This window comes from Balaenoptera musculus, chromosome 2 (assembly GCF_009873245.2).
Source record: "Balaenoptera musculus isolate JJ_BM4_2016_0621 chromosome 2, mBalMus1.pri.v3, whole genome shotgun sequence".
Lineage (NCBI taxonomy): Eukaryota > Metazoa > Chordata > Mammalia > Artiodactyla > Balaenopteridae > Balaenoptera > Balaenoptera musculus.
The window spans coordinates 15,011,898-15,028,925 of record NC_045786.1 but is presented as its reverse complement, the minus strand read 5'-3'; the positions used below and the strand labels follow the sequence as shown (position 1 = coordinate 15,028,925).

Genomic DNA, 17,028 nt, shown 5'->3' with positions numbered 1-17,028 from the left:
ATGACATACTAATGTAAAGTGTTAATAGTATGAGAAACCAATGGAAAGACTCTGCACTATCTTTGCAACTTTTCTCTGAATCTAAACCTATTTATAGTAAAAAATTTATTTAAAAAAAAAAAGGAAACATAAGTGGCTGCTAAATATATGGAACAATGTGTAATCATACTCCTAATAAGAGAAATGCAAATTAAAACAACAATGAGATATTATTTCTACTTGTGATTTATAAAGATTTTTAAAAAGCAAGTTTTATAAAGCAATAATTTTTCTAGGGTATGGAGAAAAATGTAGTCTCTTAGTTATAATCTATTAAAATATAAAATATATAACCATCATTTCTACTTCTAAAAATGTACCCAGTAGGTACACTCACATGGGTGTGAACTAATGTATAAGACTACCCATTGCTAAAGATTGAAAACAACCTGAATATCTGTCAGTAAGGATGTTCAAGTTGTGGACAGATAAAATAAATTTCATGCACTCACAGAGTGGAATTCCATGTACCCATAAGCAGAATGAATAGCTCCAAGCATCTAGTGATAAAAGCAAGGTGCAGAACAGTGTTACATACATATATGTGTGCATGTGTATGTTTACAGACAGATATATTTAAACATGCCTAAACTAATTCTTAAATAATTTGAAAGAAACATACATATGCTTTCAAGTGCATAGAGAAATCACTGGAAAGATATACAACAAACTATTTGTTACCCTTAAAGAGGAGAATTGATGGCTTGCTGGAGATCAGGAATAAGGAGACATAAATTTGACAGTCATCTCTGCATTTCAAATTATTACTTTGTTCATGTATTATCCTTTCAAACACTATTAGTATTTAGCATTCTTATTGGTAAGAATTGATAGGGAATAAATTCCTGAAGTGCATATGTTTGTTTTCATTTTGTATAATTTTATAATAGATACTTATTTCAAAAAGTGAAAATTTAAGAGTATAAAATATAAATCTTGTTTCATAATTATTTTTTATTTCCAAATTTCTTATGTGTTAGAGTTTCAGGTAGTAAAATTTGTTTGTGAAATTGCCATTTTTATTGAGTGTTCATTTAAATTGTTTATTGAAGGGTTTATCAATATATCTAAAGTTCCTGAGGATAAACCTGAATTAACATCAAACCGCTGAATGTGACATTGTAAGAAGGTCAGAAAAAAGATTTGGGTGATTCTTGGTTTAAATGTATCAGCCATATTAAGAAGGGTAGATATCCCCATCTAATTAATCAACACATATTTTTATGTTATTAACAACGATTTATTTAACAATATAGTAGTTAGAAGCCAAGAACAAATCCCTGAGTATTTTCTAAGGAGAAATAGGAAAATGTAAGTGTTTGTATCTGTGAACTGAATAGCTGTGTCCCTCCCCAAGTTCATATGTTGAAGCCCTACTCCCCAAGTTCATGTATTATCCTTTCAAACACTATTTGAAGCCCTAACCCCCTGTGTGAGTGTATGTGGACATGAGGCCTCTAAGGAAGTAATTAAGGTTAAATGAGGTCATAAGGGAGGGGCCCTGATTCAATAGTATTGGTGTCCTTATAAGAAGAGACTCCAGTGAGCTCACTCTCACCCTGTTTGCACTCAGAGGAAAGGCCATGTGAGGACTTACCAAGAAGGTGGCCACATCTGTAAGCCAGGAAAAGAGTCCTCAACACAAACCAAACCTTGCCGGAACCTTGATCTTGGACTTACCAGCCTCAAGAACTGTGAGAAAATAAATTTCTGTTGTTTAAACCACCCACCTATGATATTCAGTTATGGGAGCCTGAGTCTGCTAATACAGACGTCCAAGGGACTTAATGACTTTGGGCTTTAAACTAGGCAGGAGTCAAACTCCAGAAGTATAGATTTTCTGGACCAAAGTGATATTAAGTTCTTGGCAATGTCCTGATTCTGAGTAACCTGTCCCTTGGCCAAGGTATAAGGAGCAGAGCCAGCCTCTGAGAAGCAGAATCCTGGCTGGGTTTCAAGGCTGGCCACAGCACGGTGGTAGAATGAGAAGGGCAGTAATACTTTCCTGAAGCCAAAGCAGAGAATCATTCAGAATAACCAAGACACCCTGTGGAAGGTGGGTAGATCACTCCTCAGTGAAGGTGTAAGGTCCAGGGACTAGTGCAGGCCAGAAGGGAAGAATTCCAGACCACAGGATTCCTCCAGAAGGACAGGTATATTGGACAACAGACAGCTGTGGGCTGCCCTCAGTGGATATACTGTTGGACAGAAGGGAAGAAAGGCCTGATGGGGCAGCCCACAGATACCTCAGTCGAGTATGTGGTCGAGAATGTATAGAATGAAGGATTTCGGGACCAGCCACCGGAGGCGCTCATGAAGGTGGTGGTGGAGGTGAGGCATTACGTTAGCTCTCTGTCTGTACAAATATCTATATTGAGAAATCTGTGTCTTTTTAATATGGTCCAGGTGGCTTCTGTATTTCAGTGTATCCCTTGTGTGATAAATAACCTGTCTGTTCTATATACATATAGAATATATAAATTACTTGCCTTTTCTTTCTTGCTTGCTTGCTTTTTTTTTTTTTTTTTTTGCTGTGCCACACGGCATGCAGGATCTCAGTTCCCTGACCAGGGATCGAACCCGTGCCCCCCGCATTGGATGCACGGGGTCTTAACCACTGGACCGCCAGGGAGGTCCCTACTTGCCTTTCAATACACGTATAGATGGTACACTGCTCAGGTCAAGGACAGAAGCATGCATTTCTTTTCCCTCTAGAGGTGATGGGCTGTTAGGGCAGTGGTTGATCCTACAGCATTTCGCCTGTGGTTTGGCACCGTTAGTACTAGGCTCTCACGTGCTGGAGGTGGGGGAGGTAGGGGTGGAGCTGCTATTCAATTCAGTTTAAAAAATCTTATTTTCATAGACTAAACTGCAACTGAGTTTTTCAACACTTCATGCTTAGCAGGTGGCTGCCTTGGAACTGATAAAATGTTAGAATGAATAACAGGTTCTGCCTCAGCATTACCTGGAGTGCTTTTTAAAAATGTGGGTATCTGGGTCCCGCACCGGACCTGTGTTCAGCAGCTGCTCTAGAATTTCTGCGTTCGAGGGGCAAGTGGTCAGGGACCTGGTTAGAAGATGAGGGCAAGGGAGGGATGAACCTCGAAAAATGGTCTTTAAGCTGAGTTTGCATAGTATGCACACTCTTTATGCATAGATTCTGCTTCATTTTAATAGAAAATTTTTCTAACGTTTCATATTCAAAGTGCATGTAAGATTTGTATTTTTAATTAATTATTACTATTTTATTTGGGGAGATATCAGAAAGCTGATGTGGATAATGGGGAGTAAAGACTTCATTCCAAACCAACTCTAGACACCGCCACCCTCTTCTCAATTGGACTTCCTGGCATCAGGACCCAGGAATCTGATTTCCAACAATTCTCCAGGTGATCCTCATGTTTATTATGCTTGCTAATGGGACAAAACACATTTTAAGAAACACAGCACTTTTATATAACATCTGGTCAGTGGAGACTCTGTAGTAAAAACGAACTTATAAAAATCTTTCTACTTACACCATCAAGAGAGCAATTAGAGTTTTCAGGCATAAATTTAACTACAGCTGCCTATAAACCATAAAAGGAAAATAAGTCGCTACTCATCCCTAGATAGCAGATCTAATTACTTTCTTGTACGAGTTTGCTTGACAGGTCAAGATTTAGACTACACAGCACAGGATTGTTCTTACAAGGCTCAATGTCACCTCTGCTTTGTGTCTGTCTTCCAGAGTTTTTCACTAGGGATGTGTACTTGTTATTTTCACTTTTTTGTTGTCTGGCAGTATTTAAAGACAGTTTGTGACTGATGTCTTTCATTAACTTTTCCCTAAAACTGTTCTAAGCAACAATATGGTTTATCCCCTCCCGCCCCATGCTTTGTTATGCTGTTTTCTTTAGGTTATAAGGGCGTTCTGTATATTCATATCAGCATTTCCACAACACAAAGCGTAGTTGACAGTCTCCTCTTAGCTTGGTCCAAATGCAAAATGTCGGGTGGCCTCTGCAAGTTAACATTATAGTCCTGTGCCATGCGGGTGAGAAATCAAAAGGAGGATAGAAGAGAAGGATTTTATTTTTTCCCTTCAGTGATTCAATAAGACAGTATCTGTCACAACCACCTTGGTCAAATAACCCATTCTCTAATCTCCAAAATATACAGGCAGCTCATGCAGCTCAATATCAAAAAAAAAAAACCCAATCCAAAAATGGGTGGAAGACCTAAATAGACATTTCTTCAAAGAAGATATACAGACTGCCAACGAACACATGAAAGGATGCTCAACATCACTAATCATTAGAGAAATGCAAATCAATACCACAATGAGGTATCACCTCACTCCAGTCAGAATGGCCATCATCAAAAAATCTACAAACAATAAATGCTGGAGAGGGTGTGGAGAAAAGGAAACCCTCTTGCACTGTTGGTGGGAATGTAAATTGATACAGCCACTATGGAGAACAGTATAGAGGTTCCTTAAAAAACTAAAAATGGAACTACCATTCGACCCAGCAATCCCACTACTGGGCATATACCCTGAGAAAACCATAATTCAAAAAGGGACATGTACCACAATGTTCATTGCAGCTCTATTTACAATAGCCAGGACATGGAAGCAACCTAAGTGTCCATCGACAGATGAATGGATAAAGAAGATGTGGCACATTTATACAATGGAATATTACTCAGCCATAAAAAGAAATGAAACTGCATTATTTGTAGTGAGGTGGATAGACCTAGAGTCTGTCATACGGAGTGAAGTTAAGTCAGAAAGAGAAAAACAAATACCGTATGCTAACACATATATATGGAATTTTTTAAAAAATGGTTCTGATGAACCTAAGGCAGGACGGGAATAAAGACGCAGACGTAGAGAATGGACTTGAGGACACAGGGAGGGGGAAGGGGAAGCTGGGACAAAGTGAGAGAGTGGCATGGACATATATACACTACCAAATGTAAAATAGATAACTAGTGGGAAGCAGCTGCATAGCACAGGGAGATCAGCTCGGTGCTTTGTGTCCACCTAGAGGGCTGGGATAGGGAGGGTGGGAGGGAGGCTTAAGAGGGAGGGGATATGGGGACATATGTATACATATAGCTGATTCACTTTGTTATACAGCAGAAACTAACACAACACTGTAAAGCAATTATACTCCAATAAACATGTAAAAAAAAACAAAAAACAAAAAAACCAAGTAACCCATTCTCAAAGTGAACAACATTTGTAGTAGCTTCTTGAAAAATCAAGCCTGCGGGTACAACAGAGCACTTAACTTCAGAAAAGTGACGTAAACACCAGTCTGAATAAATGCTGTGCCACTTCTGCTCAGCTTACGTTAAAAGCAATGCCTTTTCTAAGATTAAAGTCTTTTATACAAAAGCCTTTTGTATCATAAATGGAAGGGAAAAGGATGTATTAAAAAATTACTTTAAAATTCTCAAGGATAAAGAATAAATTCATAATTAAAAAGGAGTTTTCACGGGTTCCCAGTTTTGAAAAGGCAGAATTCAAAACAAAAATGTCCAGAAACTGCCATTTTGCAGTCTTGATTCTGTGACATATCAATCTATTCTGGGTTGTTTGTTCGAATGCACATGGCCCCAGTGTTTCCTGTGAGAGTCAAATTTGCCACCTCTAGGCTCACGCAGGCCAGCATGGACCCCAGCGTTGTATCCGGAACCGCATATCAGGTTTGTCAGTCCCACTCCCAATGCCTAGGTTTTGGCTTGAAGAGGTTTGTGTGCTGTTCAGCTTGAAGATACTGAGAATCTACCTGTTACTCAGAGAAATATTTAAGACAGTTTATCAACATTGAACACTTAGGATGAAAATGTTTGGCTTACTGAGTAATTTTTTTTTAATTTGCCAAGTTGTCCATTTTCATATAGTTAAGCACAATCCATCACCTTCATTCCATTTGCCTTACACACAGAGTAGCTTCAAGCCAATAAATATCAATGTCCAGTGAGATATTTGTTTGTTGAGCTATATATGTCAAATCCTGAGCAATCTTAAAACCACTGGGGCCTTCTAACCTTAAGTGATTTTTCTTCCTCCAATAGATGCAGTTTGAGTATTTTTAGATCTTGACATTTTGGCAGTCGGATACACTATCCCTGATGAAAAGCCACTTGGTAGCAATGAAAAAATAATTTCTTATCCTAATGAACTTGATAGTTTAAAACTAGGGGCAATATATTAGAGGTTGTTTTAAAAGAAAAAAATAAGCAAGGCTATATCTGGAAGCAGCATTTCTGTTGGTGGACTATAGTTTCCACATCCTGTATTCATTTCATTAGAATCTTTTTATTAATGATTTCTCTACTACTTCTGACGTATCCTTAAACCTTCCCAGTGTTTTAATCAAGGATATGTTGGTTCTGGCATTTGATCACGACAACCTTCCTGTGCTTTAACGCAAATGCTAATGAAATGCATGTCAGCCTGTACAGAATGAAAGGAATGGAGTATATAAATCCCCATAGTACAGACTCATTATTCCTTTTTCTTTTTTCATAAAATCAGAATTGTCTAAACAGCAATGGGTCAAAGAGTGAAAATTTGAATACTTTATAGCGCTAGGGACCTAGGCGGCCTGGAGGTGTTTCAAATCTACTTTAACTATGTTTCTGACAAGTGGTCCCTAAGTGTAGATTAAGGATTTCTCCTAATGCTGCACTTTCTTTGCCAATGCTTACTTTACATAGCTGCAATGATGGAGCTAAATGTTTCCAATATGTATTAAATTCATTTTTAGTGAAAAACCCTAAGGCAAATGAGAATTTATAGCCTTGCATTTAAGAAGAAAGAATTATGAGTGAATGAGATATTTTTTCTGTGTTGGAAAGAAGTTTTGAGGTTCAACATTTTAGTGAACCTATTGTTAGTTTTAGAGACTGCTATTTACAAGTAACAATGCTGGGCACTATTGATGAAACGAACCAAAAGGCATTTATCTCGGTGCACAAGAGAGGTAGAGATACAATATACCTGTATAGGTGTACAATTGTATACCTATAGTAGACCGTTCACATTTACCACTGGTAGATAGCAGAGTGGGTTGGTTAAAGGTGCAAGCTATAGAGTAATATGGCCTTGGTTCAAACCCTGCATCTGCAATTAATATTTTTTGCCTTCTCTTGCTTGTTTTTTTTTAATCTGTAAATTGGGTATTTCAATAGCCCCTACCATACAAATTGCTGTGAGAATTAATGATTACAATAAATATGAAGTGCATAGAACAGGTCTTGGCAAATGCTAAACACTGAATAAAGATTAGAAACTTTTTATATTCACTGAGGGATATATCTGTTCCATGATTTAAGGATATTACTACAGCATATAGTTTTCCCCACAATTGTGTCTGACCTTATCTAGTGAACAGAGCTGCTGGGGCACAAGCTGGGCTTACAGCTAGTTCAGAAACTCCTTCCAGTATGTGCTCCCCACAGTGGGTAATTCAATCAGTGCTTCTATAAAACCATAAATAATGCATGTCATGGTCATTTAGAACCACTCACAAACAAGTCAAAATAGGAAATGTTAAGTTCAAAGACCTGCTGTTAAATTTACATACATACACGCACACACACACACACACACACACACATTCATATGCATGTCATACATTGTAGAGATATTACCAAAGGCTTTGGAAGCCCAGATAAAAACAAATTAATTTCTGCTTCATGCATCATGAATAGATTTATGGAGGAAGTAGCATTTGACTTGAGTCTTGAAGCAAGAGTAGGATTTTGATAGACTGAGAAGCTGGGGAAGGGAGTTGCAGGCAGAGGAAGTAGAAGATGTACAGATGAACAGTTTACAGCACAGGTGGAGAGTGGTGAGTGGTCCAGTGACTTGTGCATGAGATGTGGAGATATTTACTAAGTGTTAAGGTCAAGGAATGGGTTAGAGGCATTATGTAAAAGTCCTTGATATTAGAAGGTTGAACTTAATTTAATAACCAGTAAGGTGGGATGGTGGAAGGTTCTGTGGAGGAGATTACTGTGGTTTTCTTTGTTTCCATTGTGAGAGGTGAATGGAAAGCAGGGTCTTGGTCATCTTTCCATTATGTGGTTAAAGTTGGGCCGAGACTGAAGACTACAAAGCAGATTGAGAGAGGTGATAGTTCATTGACAGAACTCTTACACATGGTAGTTAATTGAGAGTGAAAGAGAGCCCACAAGAGAATAACAATGAACTGATACAAGAAACACAGGGTAAATAGCACTCTGAGGCGTTTAGTGATAGTCCCACCTGTATTGTCACATGGGCTCCATCTTGTTTGGGTAAACAGGAAAATGGGCATTGGAGTCTATATCCATTGTGTGTGTTTTCAAAACCATTTTGCAGTAGGGTAACAAGGAGGGAAAATCTCACAGTTCCCCTGACCTGCACACCCTGGTAAATCCTGTGTAGTGGCATTGCCTTGGGCACAGCTGAGTGTCAAAGAAGTTGGCTCACCACAAATGAAGCTGAGCCTTGCCACTGGCCGACCTAAGTGTTGGGTGCATGGTGCCCACAGTGGTTCATATCCCAATTTTTTTTTTTTTTGGAAGATGGTGGGAGAATTAAACAATAAATAGAGGGAAATGCCCATATGTATTCTGGGATACTGGGTTATTTTTTAAAGTTCAAGCATGATTTCCACCAAAATCAAGTAACAGGAACTACTTTCCACAGAAAATAAAGGAAAAGGCAAAACTGACATCATTCTTAGGTTTATTAACAAAATCTGAAATGGCAACAGAGGGTCAGGAAACTATAAACTCTAAGCAGGAAGTAACCCTGGTCAGGACCAGAATGAATGAATTAGATGGAAGGGAAATGTGGAGGAAGATGGGCTATGTAGTTCTGCTTGCATGCCCTGGAGACAATAACATGCTTATATTTAACTTTGCTTTGCTGTCTATATACATTCTGCTCACTGGTTCAGCCTGCCTTATTTCGTGCTATATAAATGTAGTATTTAACCTACAGTTGTTGCTTTACATAGAGTTATTTAAAGTTAAAAAGCTTCAGAGAAAGTTCTGAAACTCTGAAGTTGTAGATGTTTCTTGTGCATAATATATGTGAGTACTCCATAAACACTGCATACAGTTGCACATTAAAAACAAAATGACTTTGGTGTAAACTATCGTTACTTACCTATTTTATGGAAAGCCCCAGAAAATAATTCCCCTATATCCTAAAAGCAAATGTTATCACATGTTAATAGTAGCTAAAAAGTATGCTTTTAAACAATATTAGTAGTATCATGAGTAAGATACCATTTGCATAATCTCTGATATTAAAGATTTTTTTCCTAGAATATCCCATCAAATGTCTGATGAATAAAACTTCAGACACAGTATTCTGAGGTAATAGGTAATAAATTATTTTGCTACCTGGGTTGCATGCAGGGTGAAGATATCCTTGTGAACTTGATCATTGCCAGCTCCCCCATGATTTAAAACATCACTGTGCAGATATACCCAGCCCAGAACTTTCTGGGGATTCTGACGTATATATATCACCAGCATTTGGAGCAGCTCTGTGTTGAGGCCCCGTCCCAAAGGCAACACTGAATTCAACATCCCACTCCCCACTCCCACTGCCAGGGTACCCTTACCCCTGTGTTGGGAACCCCACCCGCTGCCTTGTCCAGACCTGAAGTCTTCCTGTCGTTCTTGACTTCACTCTTCTCACCAGTTCCTGTCGTGTTACCAAGTCTTGAACAATTGTACTTTTTAATCTTTCTCTAATGTAACAACTTTTCTACATACTTTCTGTCTTCATGTCTTCCCTGTTGCCCTCCCTCCTGGATAACTCATGTACCCCCCTAGGTTATTGTTATTCTTCTCTTCCTGCCCCTCCAGACTTTTCTCCCTACAACAAAATACTCTTTTGCAGGTGAGGCACATCCTTTGTGCTTCAGCAGGAATTCCATGAAATGTGGGCTGTTCATGCTTTCAACTTTTTAGCTTATCCAGATAGCCCTTCTGCACTGAGTTTCAGCCGTATCTAAATACTTCCGGGTTTCAGTGACCTGATCCCCTTGTCCAGGCCTTTTCACACACTCCTGCTTCCCAGAGTCCATACCGGCATTATCCCTGCCAGGCCTTCAGGTCTCAGTTGATGCACTTCTTCACAGAAGCCATGCCTGGCCCCCAAGACTGATATAGGTGTTCCCCCACTTATGCAAATGTATTGGTATATGTGTTGGGGAAAGGAGTCAGGAAAAAAGTGTTCATTGATGAATATAAAATCATTACAAGCACTGGACAAACAGCATGCTCTCTCCTAAAGGCAGGATCTGAATATTTGTTTCCTACATGAATAAAAGCAAAATTAATTCCCTTTTTAGATTTATCTGAATAAGATGTTTAGAAGAGCAATTTTGCAGGTTTTCCATTTGGCTGGTTTTCAGCCTACATAGTCATTTCTAGCTGGTAATCTGCAGATTGCTTTCTTGTTGTGCTTTGGGAATATAGTTCTGATGGGCCCACTGAGAGAGATCAGTGTTTTGAATTGATCCCAGAGCATTTGTCTCCTGTGAATAAGTAATTTAGAGTTGGGAGCATACTTCACACAGCCAAAGTTAAGAGACATCTTATTTCACCAAAAAATAGGTCATTTGAATCAGGAGACTCTGAGAGTGTATTTAAGGTAATTACCTGGAGCAGGTGGTCCTCACAGCTAGCGCTGACTTTGATGAAAGAGAGATCATGGTCTGAAAATAGCCCATGTCGTGTTGAGTTCTGGAGGGAAAAAAGGAAAACTTTCATAACTGGCTTTGAAGTGAGTACCCATATTCTGTCATCCCTCACTTATTTTCCATGGCAGATTAAAGATACTATTTTAACCTTGTTTCTGTAGGAAAATTGAGAGCAGTGCTCTCTACCCATTGCCTTAATTTCTTCCTTAAAAACTTGTCCCAATTATAGCTTTTGGATTTAGCATGAATCTATTTGTTTTTGCTCACAAATTTCTTTTTCCAAACTAAAGGCTATAATTGAATAGAAAAAAAAATGCAAAAATAAAGCTAGCAGGGTATCAGTTATTTAGCCTTTGCAGCCAAATCCAGTTTTGAAAATGCCCAGGCAATTTCTGTAGACGTCAGTGGAATTGGTTATAGATGCCCGTGGATCATATAAAGATTTGTTTAAATTTGGGGGCAGCACCTTGATGAAAATGTATTATATCTTTGAAATGGAAATATGGGAAGAATTAATTCTTTGTTTTACAAATTATTTTATTTTAAAAATAATATTCTTCTAAAAGTAATAAATACATGATTTTGAAAGTAATATTATATTACTTGGTCTCTGTCTCTCTGTCTCTGTCTCTCTCTCTCTACATATATATAGTCTATGTGGCAAACATAAAATGTCAGTTTTTTATATGTATTAGTTTCCTTTGACTGCTGTAACAAATTTCCACAAACCGGGTGGCTTAAAACAGCTGGAATGTATTATCTCACAGTTCTGGAGGCCAGAAGTCAGAAACTAGTATCACTGGGCTGAAATCATTGTTGGCAGGGTCGCACTCCCCCTGTAGGCTCTAGAGGGGAATATGTTACTTGCCTCTTCCAGTCTGAATCTCTTCAACACCAATGTCTTCTCATTTCTCTCTGCTCTATCCTCACGTCGTCTTCTCCCCTGTGCGCATGCACATGTGTGTCTAATCTCCTGGTGCCTCCTTGTTTTAAGGACACATGTAACTGCATTAGGGCCCATCCAGATAATCCAGGATGATCCTTAATACCCAAGGATCTGCAAAGACCTTCTTTTGCCAAATTAGATAACATTCAGATGTTCCAGGGCGTGGATCTCTTTGGAGGTGGGGGGTGGTGGCATTTTTTAGCCTAAGACACTGTTAAATACACGTTCCCACTTTCTTCCCTCCTAATAGAATCCTGATTTTGTTCAAGGTTCAATATTCTTGTAAGATATTGTCATTGACTTACGATGAATCTAAACCACTTATGGCAGTCTGTCTCTACCTGCTGTGCAGCTGTGGATGCCCCTGTAATCCAGTTCTGGCAAGTGAGATGTAAAAAAAAAAAAAAATCAGTCTAGGTGTTAGTTTTCAGAAAGGGGCTTCAGTAAAGAATCTAAATGGAACAGGCATGACTAACACTATTTCTGGTCCCATTTTCTACCTTGAAATTAGATATGATTCCCTGTTACTAAGGTAAAATTTGTCATCATGAGGCAAAAAACCTTTAAGGGGAAAAAAAGCAACAAAGCTAAAGATGGGAGAACTGAAAGAAGGTCATTATTAAGCAGCTGAAATAATGCCAACAAGTTCCCATTCCAGACTTCTTGCTATATAAAAATGTAAAATAAAAAAATAAATTAAATTAAATAAACCAATATTTGTTTAAACCAGTTAGTCAGATTTTCAGTTACTGCAGCCAAAAGCATTCCTAACTGACATACTCTAATATATATATTAGTATATTAGTATATTAGTATATATATATATACTCTATAATAAAATATTTAGAAAATACTGAAGGACAGAAAAAAAGAAAAAGAAATCAGTATTAATATCAGCACCCAGGAATTATCACTGTTAACATTTTGTAGTATATTCTTCCAGCCATACAAAAGGGGTCTTGCAGAACACACTGTTTCAGAAATTGTTCTTTTTAGTCTAATTATGTTAAGACTATTTTCTCATGTCATTAAATACTTATTTGCAAAACTAATATCTTCATGATGGTCCATCATTTTGATAAACCATAATTAAATAATCTTTATAGAACTTCTATTTAAAAATTAAGAATTGAATATTTTTAGTACTTTCCTTTCCAGTCTATTTCCCACATACCCTCAAAAGAATGTTTCAAGGTTTGTTTTTCACTGTTGTTGTTGTTGTTTAGTGTTTCTTCGTTTAGCAATAAAATATAAAATGAACATGAACAGCAAAATGGAAAAAAAAAAAGTGCTAAGTTGTTTGAGTGAGGGCCTCTGAGCCATAAGAAAATTTTATTTTTGTTTTCACAGTATTCCATCTCCCCCTTGAGAAATATGACAGAAAGTTCTGGGAGGATAAAATCTAGTTAGGGTTGACTGAGGGAGTGATTATATATATATTGGTAAGGAGATTCTCTTAATTATGTTTGATAGGAATCTTATAATTTGTTTTACTATTTTCTTTTAGTAATACATTCTCAAAACAGCTTATATGTAAAATAGCTTTTATGTAAAAGGTAACAGTATAATTGTGATATAACAAGCCTTAAAATATAAAATCAATATGCAATATAGATGCAAAAGAAAAACAAAATATTTCCTCTTACAGTCAGAAAATGAATCCATTGAAAATATGAATCTAACAACTTATTCTCTGTCACAAAATTTGTAGGAGGAAACTGAGCCAGTAGCTTCCAGAAAACAAACAAACTTTGTCTCTTTCTTGTCTCTGGAAATAAGTACACCATAAGGGCACAATGAGTAAGAGAATCTCGTTCTAGCAAATGCTGACTCTCCATGGAAGTATTCCCGACTGTGGAAAACCATAAGTGGTGAGGGAAAGTGTTGAAGGGTTTCTGGATAAAGCAATGATTCATGTAGAGAAAATCTAATACTGTTCTTTCACACTGAGACCAAGTTACCAAATGCTTAGTCTGCATGTAGTAGTTTGTGATGATGTTTTCATAACTTTGTAATTCCCCTTGTGTTTCCATTTGTAACTCCATATAGATACGGGTGGAGGGGTGACAGTGAAAAGAAATAGTAGGTTTCCATAGCAACAAAACAGAAAATCCATAACATCGAGGTGATGTGATATAAACAATTTCTTCCTCCAAGGTGCAGGGTGGAAGTACAATAAACATGGCAGAGTTATCACCCAAGTGCAGACACACTGTGTAGTTCAGAAGGCATTCGATGTAATTGAGAGCTGACTGTAATTCAGTTGCTCAGGTCATGTCATTCCTGTTGCTCTTCTCTCCTCCCCCTAGTATGTAATTTAAGGTAAAATTTCCTTGGCCCACAGTGTGAGTGATAACCACTTAGCAACACAAGTGACAGAAAGGAAAGAGAGGGCAGTCTTTTGCTCAGTTAAATAATTTTGCCAATTATTTGGTGCATTTTACATTTTGATTTGTGGTTCAATCGGTTCATCTCAAAAATATTCATCAGTAAAACACAGTTTTTGCTGGGCACTCATCTAAATTGATATAAAAATTGTCTGTTATGTATTAGTAGCCCAAATCACATCCACAGGAGTTAAAAGAAAAAAAGTGTAAACAACAAACTGAGTTGTGTTGGCAGTTACATGGTAATCACCATATCATCTTTTGTTGTCCTCACTTGCTAGTTTAGTAATTCAGTTTAAACTTATCATTAAGAAGTCAAGGCTTATAAAAAGAAATGAAATTGAGTTATTTGTAGTGAGGTGGATGGACCTAGAGTCTGTCATACAGAGTGAAGTAAGTCAGAAAGAGAAAAACAAATACCGTATGCTAACGCATATACATGGAATCTAAAAAAAAAAATGGTTCTGATGACCCTAGGGGCAGGACAGGAATAAAGACGCAGATGTAGAGAATGGATTTGAGGACACGGGGATGGGGAACGGTAAGCTGGGACGAAGTGAGAGAGTGGCATGGACCTATATACACTACCAAATGTAAAATAGCTAGCTAGTGGGAAGCAGCCGCATAGCACAGGAAGATGGTGCTTTGTGACCACCTAGAAGCGTGGGATAGGGAGGGTGGGAGGGAGGAGATATGGGGATATATGTGTATGTACAGCTGATTCACTTTGTTATAAAGCAGAAACTAACACACCATTATAAAGCAATTATACTCCAATAAAGATGTTAAAATTAATTAATTAATTAATTAAAGGAACTAAAGGAAAAAAAAAGATGTCAAGGCTTTCATTGGCCAGTAGCTGCAATTCATCTATTTCAAAATTTTTTCTCTGAAGAGTGATGAAAGTAAGTCACAAAGAAGAGGTATGATTACAGATAAAGTAATTAATAGCATCTGGTTTGGGGACACAGTGACTTCTGAAAATGGTGTGTGGAGATTATATAGTATTTTTAACAATCTCAGAGGGTGGGGTGAGATTGATCTACTCATCCACACTCTTCCAAAGCATAGTGAACGTGGTGGCTCTCATTCAGTTCAGTGAAGGTTTGTGTGAATTCTAAGTCAGGAAAGGGAGATTGAATTATAAGCCTAAATAAAACACACATCGTCAATCATGTTATTCTTTAGATTTAGACCCTTGAGGAATCTACACTCAGCATCAGTCCTTTCTTTCCTGGCCTCTGGATGTTTCCCGCTTCCTTCTCTTCAGCTTTCATGCACTTCATATCTTGCAAATTGTGAAAATTTTTGGTTCACTCCATTTTCTTCTTTAGTTACTATGCTTTTCTTCTACTAAAAATGTCTTTGATTGATACCTTCATTGAAAAGTTCTCAATGCTCGTACTCTGCCTTTCTAGGCTTATTACAAAATTGACCTACTAAAGTAATGCCCAGCACCTTCACAAATCTAAGGGCAGATGACAGACCTTCATTCTGCTTGACCTTTTTGTGGCATTAGGCTTTGCTGGTCATCAGTTCCTGATGAAATATTGTCTCCCCTTGGATTTTATTAAGTAACAATATCTTGGTGGGGTTTTTTCTAATTGAAGTATGGTTGATTTACAATGTTGTGTTAGTTTCAGGTGTACAACAAAGTGATTCAGATGTATATATTCTTTTTCTTTTTTAACCAACCTTTCTAAGAGATCCTTGTCTGTCTCATTTTATTGACTGCTCCTTCTGCCATTTTGTGTACATAGCATGCCCCAAATTGTGACTCAGCCTCTCATCTTTTATTTTTGTATTTCAAAAGCTTTTCATCTTCCATACACCCAAATCTGCAATCTACATTCTATATTGTTATTACACCTAAACATTATCCTACATCTATTTGTTATCTTGATTTGGATAACTCATTGTTTCCTAAAATGCAGTACATTTAGATAAGTATCATCACATCTCTGAGAGTAATTGAACACGCTTCCCTAACTTTCCTATTTCTCTTTGTAACACAGCCCATATCCCAAGATATAGTCATTACTTATTCCTACTCTCCTTTAATCCATAAATCGAATCACTCTTTCATGCTTATTAAATGGGTTGTGCATCTGTCCTGTTCCATTGCCATCAATGGAAGTTCTCTGGATATATTTTGAAGGTATTACTGATAATACTTGCTGATGAATTGGGTAAGGGGTATGAGAAAAAGAGAAAGTCTAGAGTGACATTAAGGGTTTTGGCTTGCACAACTGAATGAATGGCAGTGTTATTTATTATGTTGTAGAACATGGGAAGAGCAGGATTGAGGGGTGAGGGGGAGTCCATTTTCAACCTGCTAAGTTTGAGATTCCTAGAAAACATTCAAATGGAGATGTCAAAAAAACTTTTAAGATTTCTGAGTCCACAATTTAGGGGAGAAGTGGGGATTGGAGTTTTAAAGTTAGGAGTAATCAGTTTCTAAAGACACAGGACAAGTTGAGAGTACCTAGGGATTGAGTGTAGGTAAACAGAGAAGGGTCCTAGACTCATCCCTGGAGCACACCAGTATTTACAAGGTAAGAAGGAGGGAGAATGCTTTCAAAGAGACTGAGAAACAGCAACCAGCAAGGTAGGAAGAAAACCAAGAGTGTAGTGTCACTGAAGACATTTGAAAATAGGTTTCAAGAAGAGCATAATCAACTATGTGGAATGCTCCTGAGAGTCTGAGTAAGGTGAGGGCTGAAAAGTCATTGTCAGGGCCAGGTTATCCACTAACCTACAGGTGCCTCTGGCTCATCATACTTGTAGGAGCTCACAGAATGTTTTCATTTTAATTTCTTTGAAAATCAGAAATAAAAAATGAACATAATAACAATAAAGATAATAATAATGAATCCAGCCTGTATTATATTTGTCTTTATAACAATGCACATAAATTATAATTTTTAATACTTTTTATGAAAAAAGGTCCCTC

The 17,028-nt window shown here is 37.6% G+C and overlaps 1 protein-coding gene across 3 annotated transcripts in view; it reads left to right on the top strand.

Moving 5' to 3' along the window:
* Positions 1-17,028, top strand: part of PLXDC2 (plexin domain containing 2) — a 414,916-nt gene that overhangs the window by 224,684 nt on the left and 173,204 nt on the right. The gene's annotated exons all lie outside the window — the stretch shown is intronic.